Below are 16,356 nucleotides of genomic sequence, written 5' to 3'. Positions count from 1 at the left end.
TCTGGGCATCCATTTTCTTGGAAAATGGTACGTGGACAAGGCATTGCCAATGGGTTGTTCCATGTCTTGTGCGTTGTTTGAAACTTTCAGTACGTTTCTGCAATGGTGGTTTACTAAACAGAGTGGCCATGAATTAGTCACTCATTACTTGGACGATTTCTTCTTTGTGGGTACTGCCAATTCGTTGGTTTGCCAAGCGGCTCTCACATCGTTTCAATCATTGATGAGGTATTTAGGTGTACCATTGGCCCCTGAGAAGACCATGGGTCCTTGCGCGACCATGTCTTTTTTGGGGATCGAGCTTGATTCACATTTGATGCAAGCTCGTCTTCCATTGGACAAGAAACAAAAAATGCTTGAACTGGTTGGAACCATGTTGGGAAAAGAGAAAGTGTTTGTGAAAGAGATACAAGTTTTGCTGGGACACCTTAACTTTGCCTGCAGAGTGGTCAGGGCGGGTAGGACTTTCTGTAGGAGGTTGGGCAGAGCTTTGTCTGGTCATTCCCTTCCACATCATCGGGTGAGGCTGTCCGCGGGGGTGAAAGAGGACTTACGCATGTGGGTCTTCTTCTTACATTCCTTCAATGGTGTGCCTTTGTGTCGGGAGGTGGATTGGTGTTGGGATGTACAGATCTTCTCTGATGCTGCTGGAAGTGAGGGTTTTGGTCTGTACTGGCAAGGAAGGTGGTGTGCCCAACAGTGGCCTGTACAATGGATGAATGGTGGCAGAAGTATTGCTTTTCTGGAACTTTTTCCTGTGGTTGTTGCTGTCACTCTGTGGGGTGTGGATCTGGCCCACAAAAAGGTTCTTTTCCGGATCGATAATATGGCTGTGGTCCAGGTAATTAACAAACAGTCGGCCAGGGATCCCCAGATTTTGAAGCTCCTTCGAGTGTTTGTGTTGGGTTGTCTGAAACATGATATCTGTTTTCGGGCCCTGCACGTTCCTGGCGTGGACAATGACATTGCGGATGCTTTGTCTCGTTCACAGTGGGAGAGATTCCGTGGGCTTGCTTTGGAGGCAGACGAGGAGCCGACTCCCATGCCGGACCACCTGTGGACGGTAGGCAACACCGGGTCTTTCAACTGGTTTTAGGTTCTTTGGCTCCTTCCACGAGGACAGCGTATGAGTTAGCCTGGACAGAGTTTTTGGAGTCGGGTGCATGTTGGAGGGAGCAGGATTGGCAACGGTCTGAGGATGTGGTTCAGTTCATTTTGTGTATGATGGATAGGAATTTGTCTAGAATTACTATTTCTGGCAAACTAGCGGGTATTTCTTTCATGGGTAAGCTTTTGTGGGGTTACTCTCCGTCGGCTGGGGAGTTGGGTAGGAGAATGTTGGAAGGGTGGTCCAGAGAGAGGGGTGCTGTTCGTACTTTGCGATCTCCTTTGTCGTGGCAGAAGCTGTTGCAGGTGATTTCTGTACTCCCGGCTGTGTGTTCTGATCGAGTGGAAGCGTGTTTGTTCGCCACATTGATGGTGTGGATGTTTTTTGGAGCTTTTCGTGTGTCTGAATTGCTTGGCAACAAGTCCTCTCCTGGCCTTCTGTGGGGGAATGTTCAACTGTCGGTTAGGGGGGTCCACATTTGGCTCTCCCACTCCAAAACGGATCAGAGGAGTATGGGAAAAGGTGTTTGGTTGGAGGCGGTGTCTCCTCCGGAAACGTGCCCTTTACGATGGGCTCTTTGTTGGAAGAAAGTGTCGGGGGGATCATTAGACCTTCAAGTTTTTCGACATTTAGATGGTTCTTGTGTGTCGAATTATCAACTGCGCATGGTTCTGCGAAAAGCGCTGCGACATATTGGTTTAGATGGGTCATTATACGGTACTCATTCCTTCAGGATTGGGGCGGCCACGGAGGCCTTCCACAGGGGCTGGTCGAGGGAGGAGATCATGGGCCTGGGGCGCTGGACTTCTGATTGCTTTCGGCGCTATGTTCGAAATGAGGCTGCTGGAGCGCTGGCGTCTTCATCTGTTTTGCCTGTCTGATTCTGTTTTCTTTTTCAGGTTCTGTGGCTGGTCCTCGGGCTGCTTTCATTACAGTGTGGATCGTGGGCCATTCCTTCGTTAAGAGAGCTCAAGTGCAAGCTCGTCAAAGTTATTTTGGTTTATCCTTGGGTTTCAATGATCGTTTGTTCAATGTGGTTTGGAAGGGTAGGGGGGGTATGTTATGGAAGGAACTGATCCCTGCTTTGAATTCCTGGTTGGTAGGGGGGGTTTGCCCGGATGTGTTGGTTCTTCACTTAGGTGAAAATGACTTGGGTTCCGTCAAGGGGGTTGTCCTGCTTCGGGCGATCAAAAAGGACTTGGCCTTATTGCATAAACAGTGGTCCGGTTGCCATGTTCTGTGGACTGAATTGGTGCCAAGGAGGGTTTGGAGGAATGCGGTGAAACCGAAGGCGGTGGATAAATCTCGGAGGAAAGTGAATCTGGAGGTTTCCCGTTTTTGTAGGGATTTGGGTTTCGGTCGTATCGTCCATGGTGACATCAAATATGATGCGGTGGAATTTTTCAGGGGGGACGGTGTTCATTTGTCCCGGATGGGTATGGACCTATATCTGCTGGAGCTGCGGGAGGTTTTGTCTCGCTGTCTGACTGTGCAACAGTTTGTTGGTGAATAAGTGGTCGTTTGTGTTGTAGGCTTTGGTCTTCCCTTCTCTTTGGGTTCCCCCCCCCCTCCCCCCACCCTGTTTTTAGGTCTGTGTGGGGGGCAGAAAGGTGGGGCTCTCTCCGAATCAGTCTTTCACCCCACGGCTTTCTGGATGGCGGTTTTGCTATGTGATTGTCAGTTTTGGGCCAGGTTTGGACCCGTTAGTTGTAATCGGATCTTGTTGGGGGATGTTTCATACTGATTTAGGTGGGGTTCGGAGAATATGGGTCGGGGGATATGATCAGTTGGTTTATAATCGGTGATGTGATATTTTGTATTTGATAAAGGTGATGTTATAATGTTATAATGTTATTGGGGTTTGTATGGTTTTGGTGTTGGGTATGTACGGGTGGGGGCGGGTGTGATGGAGGGTGTGGGGTGGGGGCGGGGTTTGGGGGTTTGAAATAAAACGAACAAAATCTTGGTTGTGGTTTAGATTGTGAGGCGGTTGCCGAGTTTGTGTATTTGTAAATGTGCACCTGTTCCAATAAAGCGGCCTTTTTCACACTTCAATGGTTTTTGGGTCTGCTCACTCTCCCCCACCCCTCTCTCCCAAGGGGGGCTTGGGGGAGGGCAGCCGACCCCTGGGAGGTCTCCTCCCCCGGGCGGTTTGGGAGATTTGGGTGGGGGTAATCCTTCTAGCAGATTCTATTTGGGCGTTTTTTGGGCTGGTTTTAGTTGTATTGTGCGGCCCCCTATAAATGGGCGGGGCTCCCTTCCCCGGGCACCATTTTGGGCTTGGTGACCTGGTGGCCGGTTGAGCTTAGAATTTTTGTCCCTCCCTCCCTCCCTCTTTTGGGGGTTTGTTTCTAGTATTTCTTTCTCTTTTGGCTGCTGTTTGGGACATGTGTGCATGCGGTTTGACGTTGTTCTTTTGTCGCTTGGACAGGTGCGTGGCGGTTTTGCTATGTGATTGTCAGTTTTGGGCCAGGTTTGGACCCGTTAGTTGTAATCGGATCTTGTTGGGGGATGTTTCATACTGATTTAGGTGGGGTTCGGAGAATATGGGTCGGGGGATATGATCAGTTGGTTTATAATCGGTGATGTGATATTTTATATTTGATAAAGGTGATGTTATAATGTTATTGGGGTTTGTATGGTTTTGGTGTTGGGTATGTACGGGTGGGGGCGGGTGTGATGGAGGGTGTGGGGTGGGGGCGGGGTTTGGGGGTTTGAAATAAAACGAACAAAATCTTGGTTGTGGTTTAGATTGTGAGGCGGTTGCCGAGTTTGTGTATTTGTAAATGTGCACCTGTTCCAATAAAGCGGCCTTTTTCACACTTCAATGGTTTTTGGGTCTGCTCACTCTCCCCCACCCCTCTCTCCCAACGTGATCTCACACCTTTGGTAGTAGGGTGTGGGATAACTATTATAGGACAATCCAAAATGCATTTCTGATTTCATTACATTGTACCCACTGAAATTGTGTGTTATAATGACGTGTGATTGTCAGACCACTACTACCTTTAGTCTGTAGCCAATAAATGTTGTAAGGAATGAGGGTAAATCATGAGTAGACAAAAGGTTTATTACAAGTTAACAGGTGCCTTAAAGCTCACCATTAGCAGACCCCAACATTCTAATATAAGCTCTCAGTATCAGGGTTCTAAACGGAGCATACCGTGAGAAGAGGACAGGAGGGAGAAGGGAAGGAAAGGAAGGATAATGTAGGAAGATTATAAACCGTCTGTTTCATCTTTAAGGAGCCTAAAACACTGACTCTACTGCTAATCCCCTGATGTGTTTAAGCTAACACAGAAATGAGGATGTCAAGTGAAACACTGTTGTGTAGTGTTTGCATGAGCCCTGCTTCCACTGTTCTGTTTTCCATATTCTCCAAGCCTTTCCAACCTTCGCCTGCCTTAATGTCTGTGAGGTTTCTAAATCCTGAAAGAAGGGGTACTCATTCAAAGATGATTCTGGCTTGATTAAGGTAAGGTAAAAACGTACAGAAATGTTCCCTGTAAGTATAAAGTGTGAAAACAAGATGATGACGTAGCAATAATGTAATCCTTGAAGGAAAGCTAAAGATTTAACTTTTACAGCCAGCACAGAGGCCACCGAATCAACGGGGGGCAGTTAGTGCCCGGGCACAGGTTCTTCTTGTTCCCGATGAGCAACAAATTTGTCTAACTTTAATTTCAACTTCAAAAAGTTGGGGATAATCCACCTTTTATGATAAATGTCCTCCAGTTGGAATAGAAAGATTGGGGCATTCTGATGAATGCATACGATGCGCAACTTGTCACCTGCATATGATAAAAGCAGAGCATCTTTGTGGGAAACGTTTTCTAGGGTCCCAGCACAGTTGGGATTAACTGGAGCTAGATTTTTTATCATTAGGGTTGTTTACAATTGGTATCCTTGGACAACAGTACTGTTTAACCAAAACTAAATGCCCAAGTGCTCCCATTTAGCCCTTGACTCAGTCAAGAAAGTGTGGGTGAATAGTCCAAGGAATACTCAAGGAGGTAGAGTCGGGATAGACATCCAGACTATAGTGACACAGCAGTACTAGTTACTGAGGTTATCACTCAATAATAGTCAAATGAGTGCTATTTTAAATAACTGAACATGAAAATCTCTTCTTAAGGTACAGGAACAATGCCCAGTGTTCAGAATCAGGACCGTCTACTGGCATTGTACTAGTCCAGTCACCACTAAGCTAGTCATAGAGAGTCAAAGCTGGGTTAGGTGACAGAACACCTAAATATCCGCAAATATGGCACAATAGGTTTGTAAGCCTGTATTTCAAAACTTCCTCATCATGTCCACGAAATTACAGTGGCAGAGATCCAGTGTAAACAGTGGCATCCACAACAGGTTACGAAAGTCACAAGGGCAACAGTGGCATCCACAACCGGTTATCAAAGTCACAAGGACAAGACAGAAGGCTATACAAGTCTTCTGGTAGTGACTAGGGGTTCAAGTGGCTATAACTGTAACAATAATCTAAATGGCTCCAAGATCAGGGCATCCACTTCAACCTGCCACGCTCAGTTACTAGGCCAGAGGTTGAAGTTGAGGTAATCTAAAAGACTTCTGGGAAAACTATAGAGTGCACATCAGTTCCTTCCTGCACAGGAGGGTCAAGGATGAAGTAGGTGTACCTCAAAACAGCAACTGTCTACGGTCGTTCCCAAGGCACTACTGGTGATGAGTGCAGTTGATGACTACTGAGCAGGTGACTGTGGGAGACCTTTCATTTTCCTGCCAGGCAAAGGCCAACGACTGTCTCCTATAGGTCCTGTAAGTCAGCTGGGCTCAGTATTTAGTTTGCAGTGGGTCACTCATCCTGAGAAGATATAGTCACGTTTCTATCTCCAGGAATGCAGGTTTTCCTACTGGCAGGTTGTATTACATTACATTGTATTCTTTACTTTTGTGGTGTATGGTGTTGATGTTTAAATGTACCTTGTAGTTACAGTTTAGAAGAGCCAGGCGAGGATTCGAGCAGAGACGGTCAGTTGATGCGGGGATCTGAGCCAAATGGTCATAACACGTCATTGACGTTATGTTATGTTATGTTATGTTATTTTGGCTCTTTTATAGCGCACGGCTACTCCATGGAGTGTCCCGGCGCTTTGACAAAGAACCGAAGGAGAGACAATCCAGGGCAGATGCAGAGCAGCAGAAGAAGATTACTGGGTAAAAAGCCATGTCTTCAGTTCCTTCCTGAAAACCAGTAGATTGCTGATTTTCCTAAGGGAGACGGGCAAGGAGTTCCAGCATCGTGGAGCCAAGTATCGAAAAGAGCGGCCTCCAATTCTAGCCCGTCTGATGGAAGGGACAGAGGCCATGGCCAAAGAGGCCGATCTTGAAGTTCTGGAGGGCCGATAAAAGGCAAGACGCCTTGTGATGTATCTAGCCCCTGCAAGATGAAGTGCCTTAAAGGCGAGAGTCAGCGCCTTAAAAGTAATCCGTCTCGCGACAGGGAGCCAGTGAAGCCTTTTAAGCAGCTCCGATGCACTCGCTCTTCGATGGGGGCCGAAAATGGCCCTTGCAGCGGAGTTCTGCACTAGCTGAAGGCGCGCAAGAAGAAATTTTGGCAATCCCAGATAGAGCACATTCGCGTAATCTAGGCGGGAGCCTATCAAAGCCTGTACTGTGGTCTTTCTGTGCTCCAGGGACAAGATTGGAAGGAATTTCCTTAGCGTTTTTAATATGCCAAAGCATTTTCCTGTGAGCTCGCGAATCTGAGGCCCAAAGGAAAGGCCATCATCAATCTGGAAGCCAAGATTCTTCGCCTTGGAAGAGGCATCTGCCGGGGGGTACATGTCAGGAGGCCACCAGGCCTTCCATCTCGGATCAGGAGAGCAGCCAAAGAAAAGCAATTCCGATTTATCGGAATTACATTTCAGACTGTGCTGTTTAAACCATTCAAAGACCGCTCCCAGACAGTCCCTGATCCGCATACCATCAAAGTCAGAGCCCTTAGTGCAGGTGAAAAGGAGCTGGGTGTCATCAGCGTAGGATACGATCTGGGCACCGAACGACTCCGCCACTGCCGCCAGAGGGGCCATGTAGATATTAAAAAGGGTGGGACTCAGGATAGAGCCCTGAGGCACCCCTACCTCCGATGGCGGCATGTCGGCGGAGAAAGGTGGCGCCCAGACCGTTTGCCGCCAGCCGGCCAAGAATGACTCGAACCACTTCAACATCACTCCACGCAATCCGATCTCCCAGAGTCTTAAAAGGAGACCGTCATGGGGAACGGTGTCGAAGGCCGCCGACAAATCCAGCATAACTAATATGGCCTTTCCAGCTAAATCCAGAACTTCCCGGATGGCATCAGTAACTTCAAGGAGAGCGGTCTCCATACTCATGTTGAAAACCCGACTGAGTATCGTGAAGGATGTCGTAACAGTCACTTTAATGCTTCATCGTCTCGAGTCTACTTGCCGCATTTGGGCCACAATCTTAATGCTCGCCCACAGACGCAGGTTAGGATTTTCAGCACCTTTGGAGGATTTAGCATTTTTTTTATATTTGCCGACATCGCTCTCAAGCAGCTGCGGTGTCACCACTAGACTGACGTCGACTTCCGACACGATCACTGGTGATTGCCCCTGTGTGTGCCCCTTTTCCAACCCCAGTTTTAATCATGCAGCATGCACAGGTGCATAACGCATCACGCTCCTTGTGTTGCTAGGATACGGCACCCCAGCACGCACTCGTCAGATCAACCTCTGATGCCTGCTTGTTAGTAGTATATGGCGTCCTATCATGCTTCACGACAGGCAAGCTTGCAACGTCTGTTGCTGACACAATTGCTTGTGATATTACATGCAGTGGCCATATTTTATTGGGGCACAGTATGTTTGGTTAATGCAGACTACAGCGGCTAGCCTGCGCCGCACATAAATTAACCCCAGTTTGTTATTGCCTAAAGCGTAGAGTCTGTGCCGTGCATAATCTACCCCAGCCTATCAATTTAAGGTTGATGGTTCAGTTATCAAGATTTTGAGCAGTTTCCGACATTACTTCTTTTACAGGCGCTTTGAGGTCATCCTGCTTGCACCTTCTAGCTAAAAGTGAGATGAATTTACTCCTTTGTGTGTCGTACTGATAGAGCGCGGGCTCACCTGCTCGTTTTACCATACTCACTTGGGCCCATAAACACATACACACTTTGAACAGGTAAACCTACGCTAATCAGAATTTTAATAAATCATTTAGGACCTATACCATTTGTCTTACCAATCCTTGTCAGCGGTAACTAGAGTCCTAAGGGATCAAGGGTGTTAGCATAATAGGTAGGAAATAAACACAGACTCGCGAAAGATTTAAACACTTTATCTATGTAAATTCTTAAATGTCAGAGTCCATACCAATTCAATCAAAGCTCGTTCAATTAGGAAGAATATAATCAAAGCAAAATGATGTTAAAATATTATGAGACTTTCTTTAAGCATTGAAACATAGGAAGGGTAAGAAAAGGGAAACAGTACAATGATATACCCACATGGATTTATAATTACCTAGAATGGTGTGAAGACCAACCCTGGCCATGGGCTGGGATAAAGGACAGAAACCCTGGTAGTTCAGGTGCCACCAGGACAGGACAGGTGTGGATCAGAATCAGGATAAGCACAGGACCACCACAGGTCAGGACCGGCACCAACAGCTAAAGTGCAACGCCAGCGTAACACCCCTCTCTGCAGCTAACAGTCGGACCCCGATTGGGTTATCGAACTCCTTCCCAGAATCCAGATTGGGTTATCGATTGGGTTATCGAACTTCTTCCCAGAACCCCAATTGGGTTATCGATTCTTCTGACAGAATGCTCCGCCAGCACCTCTGCTCTCGATCGCCTATTGAGTGCGTTGGGTCAGTGACAGGTCAGATATTCAAACAAGTCGGACAATCTAGCTAGCTAAGCCACCCTTAGATATACCATTTTTCAGGGCAGTGTACCACCCTCTTTGTTGCAAATTCATGTATTCCCTCAATTTGATTGGTCAAAAGACGAGGAGAGGTTATCACACCATACCAGTTATGAGGTCACTTGATTCAATAATGCAAATTATCTTTCCCGCCCATAACTTTATTTTCCCATGCACTTTTATTCCACCCAACAATGGATGTTTCAATAACAAATACAATGTATACGAAGATTGGTAAGTTGTCTTCCTTTTTGAGGGTAAAAGTTAATTTTCCCAGGCGCATTGCAGGCAAGACTGTCGCTGGCATGGATTCAATGTCAATGCTTGTGGACTCTTGAGATTTCTACTCAGGCGCAGTTGCGGGACCCAAGATGGAGCAACATTGCACTTGATTTGTCCAAACGCGAGCTAATAGCAAAGTCAAAAAGAATACTTTTAGAACAAAGAATAAATGAATGCACTGTGTACCACTTATCTCTACTCTATTCCCATTACTTTATTTTAACTACAGCATTAGGAATTTAGGCAGAACGAACAGTTTAGTAAAAGGAGGAATGCAAGCGTTAGCAGTTGAAAACATAGAGCAGCCATCTTTTGTTCTAGTGCGCAGAAGCAAAGTTTTCCCACCAAGCAAAGAATACGTCACGTCACGTGAGTGTGACAGGCGCATGCGCAGAAATGTTTCCGCGTTGCGACGGCCATTTTAAGACACTCGAGTTACGGTTAGTGGAAAGCACATTGACAAGCTTCCCCTAGATACTGGAAATGTCGAGTGGTGCCTTGTTAGTAAGACGAAACATGTTTATTAGAGTACTATATATTATTTCGAGAGGGTTGAATCCAAGCTTGCTCCATCAGTACTTTGACTGAGATTGTAAGGGTTTTTTTTCCTGATATATTTACATGGTTTCTTCATGGGTTGACTTCTTCATTGTTGGTGTTAAGGTCTCTTCTGACTAACATGGCAACAGTGCAACAGATTACAGCTAACTCCATTTTTATCATGTTCTGGAAAACTGCAAAGTGGTCTCAGTGGATCAGACTTTTCAACTACCATGTCGTAGCCATTGATGCAGCAATTACAGCCCTGAACATAAATGTGCGCTGTTATTTGGTAGTCTGTGTGCACTGCTCAACAGATTTTTGATAACTTGCCACATATCTCAGCCCCCCAAGGTCAGTCTGGAGATGACCTCAGAGTGGACATCTATGTGGAGGCAATTGATAGGTTGCGCAAACAATTCTCGGTGAGTCTAGCATCATGCTGGGGAGTCATAATGTTTTTAAACGCAGTCAGCTTACTGAGGAAGGGGTGGAGGAATATGTGTCTGCACTCAGGATTTAAGCCCCTACATGCAAATAGGACTAGTAATTATACAAGTTTATTCGTGACCAATTCGTGTTTAATTGTGCCTCCAAGAGGGGGGGCGTGGCCAGCAGCATGGCGGAGTAGGACGTGCCTCTCCTCGGCTCCCGGTGTCCTGCACAAATCCGACACTCTAACTTTGCCCCAAAACTTCCGAAATCCTGAAAATTGGCGACCGGAACAGTTCCGACATCGTTGTAGTGTGGATCTCCCGAAAATCCTGTCGGCTGAGGGGGGTAATCGGCGCTGAAGACGTTGGCTGGCGCGGACCCCCTTCTTCAAGATGGCGGCCGGGTCCGCTCCTTCGGCCCGAGTGTAACTCTACCCGGGCCTCGGAGCCTGCGACCTTGGATGGTCCTTTGCCCTGGGGACCTGAGCGGGAGCCCGGCCGACTGTGAGGTGGCCCCCGCGCCCCCCCCCCCTCCCCTGCCTGCTAGCTGCTGCCCGAGGGACCGGGACTGCGGGCGTCTGCGGTGACCGGGGGAGGCGCCGGGCAGAGGACCGCCGCCTGACCAGGGCCTGGGAGAGGAGCGGGTGAGCGACTGCAGGGGGAGAGCAGCGGGCCCTGTGGCCCGGGAACAGCTTAGGGCCGCGGACACCCAGGGGCGCCGGATGTGACCTCCCCCCACTGGACTGGTGCCTGGATCTCCTGCACCGTTGCGGACATCCCTGGCGGAGCATACGACTCGCTGCAGAGGCCCCACGTGCACTGAGGGCCACGCATCGTGCAGGGCTCCGACAACGGACTGCTGCCGGACATCGTGCTGCCTGCACGGGGCGGTGAGTGAGCGGGTGCCCCCCCCCCCAGTCCTCCGCCATCATTGAAGATAAGCTGGTTGCGGCCCCCGATCGAGGATAGCGGTACCAATACACTAAGCCGCTGCTGACTCGGCCTGGGAATCAGGGGGGGGAGACGCTCAGAAGAGCAGGAGGCCTCCATCCCATGGGGAGACCCTAGACTACAACCAACGGGGGACTGCTTTGAGATGGTGCCTGTTGCCCCGGAGTCTGGACCCTGAGAGACTGCACCCCCCCTTGGAGGGAGACCTGGGCAGGGCAACGCAACTGTGAACGCCTGGGGCAACCCACTAGGATTGCCAACTGCCCTGGGTGCGAGGGGACTTATACTCTTGGCACAGTATTCCTTGAGGGCCATTCAACGCTGCAGACTACGCGAGAGGAGGCCCTCTACATGTGGTGAGACTGAGAAGGTGGAACGGCCCCACTGTTGATACAACAAAGACACACAGATACTACCCTGGGCCCCCCCCTGCCCTCGGCGCCAAACCTGCGTTCCGCCTGTGGAGACCCACTGAGCTGGGGGCGAGTGAGATGAGCTTGCCCCTCCCTCCCCCACCTTTATCTACTCGGCCACTCCGGGCAGCTCCCGACCACGACAGGGAGACGACATGGGGAAAAGAGATCCGACTGCGAGACCGGCGAGACAGGAATCCATCGAGAGCTACGCCACTACACGGGCACAGAAGGAGGCGACCCCGGTGGCACCGGGCACGCGCACTGACACGGCCATGCTCCTGGAAGCAATCCAGACTTCTAGGGTAGATATACAAGACTATAGAGCGGCGCTGGAGACCAAAATAGGGGAGGTGGGCTCTGAAGTCCTCTTGCTGCGCCAAGACTTCCGAAATTTGACGGAGAGGGTGACCACTGCGGAGACCAGACTAGGCGAGGCGGAAGACTCCCTCACCACTCTCCAAAAGGATATGGCGGAACTACAAGCGTCACACAGACAGCTACTGTGGAGGGTAGATGATGCCGAAAACAGGGCGAGGCGCAACATCCTACGCTTTGTGAGCTTTAGAGAGGGCATCGAGAAGACTGATGTAGCGACCTTCCTACGTATCTGGCCAATGTCGACTTTTCCACAGGACGAATTCTCTAACTGTTTCGTCATTGAAAGGGCGCACAGGGCCCTGCTCATGAAACCACCGGAGGGGGCGCGACCCAGGCCGATCATTGCACGCTTCCTTAACTTTGCGGACAGAGACCTCATCCACTACAAGCCACTACTGAAGAAACCCTCCCTTGACCCCACCATCTTAAAAAATTTCCGACCCATATCCCTACTTCCTGCCCCCGCCAAAATGCTTGAGATCCACCTGAATTCACACTTGTCTGCTTTCCTTGACTCTAGTGGGTTCTTAGATCAGACCCAGCATGGGTTCAGGAAACTACATAGTACGGAGTCTGCACTCACTATGGTGACAAATAACATCAGAATGAAAGTGGATCAGGGACAGACAACGCTGCTGGTTTTACTCGATCTGAACGCAGCATTTGACACCCTATCTCCCTCAATTCTAACATCTCGTTTGAGGGAGATAGGAGTGGAGGGGCCTGCTTTGAGCCTTCTGTCCTCCTTTTTAGATCTTAGAGAACAGAGGGTCAAGCTTGGAGAATACCTCTCCCCTGCTACATCATTGCATTGTGGGGTACCACAGGGGTCGGCTCTAAGCCCGACCCTATTTAACATTTATGTGGCCCCACTAGCGAGACTAGTAAAAGCGCAGGGTATGGAAGTAGCATCATATGCAGACGACACTCAGATCATGGTGTCACTGGCCCAACCGGTCAGCACCTCTGCGTCCAGCTTCAGGAGTTGTATGCAATCAGTCTTTGACTGGATGATACTCAACTTCTTGAGGCAGAATGACGATAAGACCGAGGTGCTGATCTTTGGAAGGGACCAGGATGTATGGTCGAATGAATGGTGGCCGCCTTCCCTGGGAACATGCCCGGTCCCCTCTCATTCAGCCAGAAATTTAGGGGTTATCTTTGATACCTCGCTGGCAATGACCCTTCAGGTCAACAGAACGGTGGCTACTTGCTGGGGAATTATCAAAATTCTCCGACGAATAGTGCACTACCTTTCTCCCCAAGCTAGGAAACAGACAGTAGTTGCGCTGGTAGGTTCAAGATTGGATTACTGCAACTCACTATATGCAGAGATCAATAAGGGACTGATCCAGCGCCTCCAAATAGTACAGAACGCGGCCGCAAAATTTGTATTAAATATTCCCCGCTCCTCCTCTGCGACACTAGCCAGAAAGAGCCTCCACTGGCTTCCTATAGAGCACCGTATCTCCTTTAAAATCATTTGTCTGGTGCACAGGGCTCTGAAAGCTGGAACATCTGATGGGCTGGGATCTCTTCTCTCTGGCTATGTCCCTAGCAGATGTTTACGCTCATCACAACATAATCTGTTGGTGATTCCTCGGACTAAGAAGTCCAGATGGGGAGGAAGAGCCTTCTCCATAGTTGCCCCGCGTCTTTGGAATGCACTTCCATTGGAACTTAAGTCCCTATCCCCTTTGCCCCTTTTTAAAAAGGCTCTTAAAACATGGTGTTTCAAGAAAGCCTATCAGTAATCTAACTCTCTGGACATGAAAATAATTTTGGGTTAGGCGCCTTGATGCCCTATGGGCTGAGTCTGCGCGTTATAAATTTGCTTTCATTTCATTTAATTTCATTTCATCCTGCGGGAGGCCAGGAAGAAGGGGGACCTTAGAATTGAAAACACAAATATCATGATTTTCCCGGACTATAGCCAGGAGGTACAGAAACAGCGCCGCTCCTACGACTCGGTAAAGGCAAAGCTGCGAGATCTGCATATATCCTACATGCTGCTCTTTCCGGCGAAATTGAAAGTACTATTCAAAGGCAGGTCCCACTTCTTCAATCGACCTGAAGAGGCTTGGCAGTGGCTGGAGGAGCGCACCCTACTCCGTGAGGCAGAGGAGGAGGGTCACAGGATCCGATCCGAAATGGCGGCAGCCAACTTCAGGAGAAGCCCGCCCAAGGCACAGAGGTCCCAAATCCCGAGAATGAAAAGATACTCGCACTCGCCACCCTGCCCGGAGCGCTCCGCGACTGGCCGGGGGGGACGGGACCGGAATACTTCTGTGGGAGAGAATCCAATGCCGGGGTCCAGGTTCAGTTATCTGGCACACCGTACCGGCGCGGAGGTGGAACACACGGGAAGTGAACATATGTCTGACGTGGAAGAATCGACCGACCACTCGCCGGACCCTCTAGTCAAAGCAATCCGAGAAATGGAACAAGGAGCGACTGGTGGAGCAGATGAACACGACATGGAAACTCAAGATTCTCATTCCTGAGGAAGTACGGGACTAATATCCGAAACAGCAGTGCACTGATGCTGAGGACACGCAAGTTACAAACACTTATTTTTGTGTGTTGACCTATACCATTGTTACTGGGTTGATTTGTTGACACTTCTAGTGGCCCAAGCGGCAAGGATATCCCCTTCCCGCTGTTAGCTAGACAGTCGGGTCCTGAGAGACCGGGTGGACGCCACAGCTGGAGCCCTAAAGTTAACTTAGTTGGGGTTGGTAGTGGGAGGGCGACAGACCTTTACCACCTGAAAGTCCTGTGATTTAGTTGTTCCAAGGATGGGATGGACCGGAGGTAAAGGTGGGGTGGGGGGGGGGTGGGGGCTGGGGATGTTGAAACAGTTCTGCAGAAGGGAAGTTGGGAGGGGAGGGAGGGGAAACTGTTGGTTTTTCACAGTCATGTACATGGGAGCGACATACTACACTCCTACACCAGGGACCGCCCACATTGTCTTGATGATACCCCAGAATGGCAAGTGCATTAGCAACACAACCTGTGGAACACGGGAAACTCAGTGTCCTCACATGGAATGTAAACGGACTTGGTAACAAGGTTAAGAGAGGGCTAGTAAACGCCTACCTGAAAAGAAAAGGACCAGATATAACTTTCCTGCAGGAAACACATCTCAAGGGATCCAACTGTTCTTTCATAGCTAGGGGACACCATAAGGTGCTGGCACATGCAGGGTACACGACTGACTCCAGAAGGGTAGCAATCATTATAAAGAACACCTCCCCATTTTGTGCCACCCGCACCTGGGTGGACCCACAGGAGACCTGTGTAGGTGTTCAAGGGACATGGCGTAGACGCACATACACGCTGATATCAGTCTACGCACCCCCCAAACTACAGACCACCACACTTAAGACACTGGCCAACATACTTCTCGACTCCGCTGACACCATTCAAATAGTAGGTGGAGACTTCAACGATGTGATGAATAGAGAGATGGACCGGTCCGGGGTGCCACCCACGAGAGAGACCCAGACCCCCCTGGCTCAGATGTTTACTACTATAGGCCTCACCGACGTATGGAGATGGTTGCACCTGGGCCAATTGACCTACTCCTACTACTCGGCCACACATAAGGTATTCTCACGTCTAGATTACATATTTATGTCCAGACAAGACTTGACCATAGATTCTGCTGCGGAGTACAGGGCGAGAGGAATCTCTGACCACTCGCCACTGCTGGTAAAGGTGGGTCAGAACCGGGGAGGCACGGAGGCTACCTGGCGACTCGCTGCCTGGGACCTTAAAAACGCAACTGTGCTGAGAGGTATACAGGCAGACGTGCGGGTCTACATAGCTGAGAACGAGGGATCGGTAGACTCAGGGGTGACCCTGTGGGAAGCCTTGAAACCTGTCTGTAATGAGGGACAGAATACAAAATAGACTGGGGGAGGAAAGGAGGAAACTCCAGGGGGAGGTGACTGCAGTTGAACGGACCATAGTAGACTTAGAGAGAGAACATCTGAATACTAGAAGCCCCGAAACCCTACGGAAATTGGTGGACTCGCAGCGTCACTATAGGGAATTAGTGACTAATGAGGCAAAGACTCAAAGCCTGGCCACCCTCCACCGCCTGTACGATGTAGGAGATAAATTGGGCAAACTCCTGGCGTGGCTCAGTAGGAAGGAACGGGCAGCGCGGTGGGTGGAACATGTTAGAGATGCGGAAGGGGTACTCGCGAGCACAGACGCACACATTGCCGAAACTTTCGCTACCCACTATGAACGCTTCTACACCGCCAGAGACCTAGGCACATGCGAAGATGCCCTTCTATATATGGGACAGA

Source organism: Lissotriton vulgaris, chromosome 1_1 (genome assembly GCF_964263255.1).
Source record: "Lissotriton vulgaris chromosome 1_1, aLisVul1.2, whole genome shotgun sequence".
NCBI classification, from domain to species: Eukaryota; Metazoa; Chordata; class Amphibia; order Caudata; family Salamandridae; genus Lissotriton; species Lissotriton vulgaris.
Note: the sequence above shows the minus strand (reverse complement) of the source record.